Source organism: Etheostoma spectabile, chromosome 20, assembly GCF_008692095.1.
Source record: "Etheostoma spectabile isolate EspeVRDwgs_2016 chromosome 20, UIUC_Espe_1.0, whole genome shotgun sequence".
Lineage (NCBI taxonomy): Eukaryota > Metazoa > Chordata > Actinopteri > Perciformes > Percidae > Etheostoma > Etheostoma spectabile.
In genome coordinates, this window is record NC_045752.1 from 19,437,389 (window position 1) to 19,438,832 (window position 1,444).

General features: G+C 42.0%; 1 protein-coding gene across 1 annotated transcript in view; it reads left to right on the forward strand.

Moving 5' to 3' along the window:
* Positions 1–1,444, forward strand: part of gabrg1 (gamma-aminobutyric acid type A receptor subunit gamma1) — a 15,520-nt gene that overhangs the window by 1,971 nt on the left and 12,105 nt on the right. The window lies entirely within an intron of this gene.

Here is a 1,444-nt window from a genome sequence, read left to right on the forward strand (position 1 = left end):
TTGCACACATGTCAGGCCAGTGTTATTGCACATAACAGATAATACAGATAATATTGTCCAGTTTTAACCTCTAAGTGTGTGTGTGTGTGTGTGTGTGTGTGTCAGACACTTAAAGGGAGGAGTTATAAAGTTTGATGGCCACAGGCAGGAATGACTTCCTGTGGCGCTCTGTGGTGCATTTTGGGAGAATGAGTCTATCACTGAAAGTGCTCCTGTGATTGAGCAGCAAGCCATGGAGTGGGTGCGAGACATTGTCCAAGATGGATGTAGTTTGGACAGCGTCCTCTCTCTGACCACCCCAACAGAGAGTCCAGATCCCCCCCCCCCCCCCCCCCCCCACGACGTCACTGGCCTTGTGGATCAGTTTGTTGAGTCTGTTGGCGTCCGCTACCACCAAGGCTAAAGGCCTTTTATGGTTGTTTGTAGAATCAACGGCGTACCCCCGCGCGTTGCATTTCCCCCGACTCATTTCCTGGTTCCCCTTCTCTATAATCAACATGAAATCCACGATAGAGGGTTAACTGGTCCTGCTACAGATCCCCCACCGTGGTCAGAAAACAGAGGGGTGACACTTTGTTTCTCTCACTAAGGCTCTAGAGTCGCCACTCGCTCCAAAGCTAATTGCCAACACTGTGTAGTCTTTTTTAAGATTATTTGTACTAGTTGTAGCTTATTCAATTACATCACTGATTCTGGACAAAAATATGTACTTTGTTATTTCTGTCATACTTCGTCTACCTGACAGACTAGGTAACCTTTCTTTCGAAGATCATTTATTATTCAAGACATTATTCAAGATCATATTATTCTGATATTAACTATATTTAACTTTCTTTTCTAATCAGGGTTCAAAATAATTTTCCCTTACCAGTGCAACAACAACAACACTGTTCCTGTTGAGCTATTTTAAGTTAATTTAGTTTGTTTTTGAAATTATACCACAATATGTGGATGAATAATACACAGGCTGAATACTGTGCATTTAAACATTTCAGGAATGAGAATATACTGTAGGGAAGATCCTTCATATGTCTACTTAGGAGCTGTCTGACACGATGTGATTAATAATAATAAGACATTTTATTTAAAGGCGCCTTTTTTCACTGAAGAACAACATGCTGAGACAGACTGAACTGGTGCAAAAAAAACAAAAAACTGAATCTCCACTAAAAAGTCTCAAGGGCTCCAGCTGAATCCACACATCGAATCGAAGCGAGACGATTCAGCAGAACTCTGCCTCGCCAGCTTTTAAACTTCAGAAGAACTCAAGACGCAGTGTTACGGTGAGCTGCAGCTCTTCTAATGGCCCCCAATGAACAAACTGGCGGTTCTGTAATGAACTGAGTAAGAAAAGTCCCAACATTTACCCCCTCATGTTGTCCTCAGGTCAAATAGACTCGTTTTCCTATATCAATGCTCTTTTTAATTCCCCAAAATAACATGA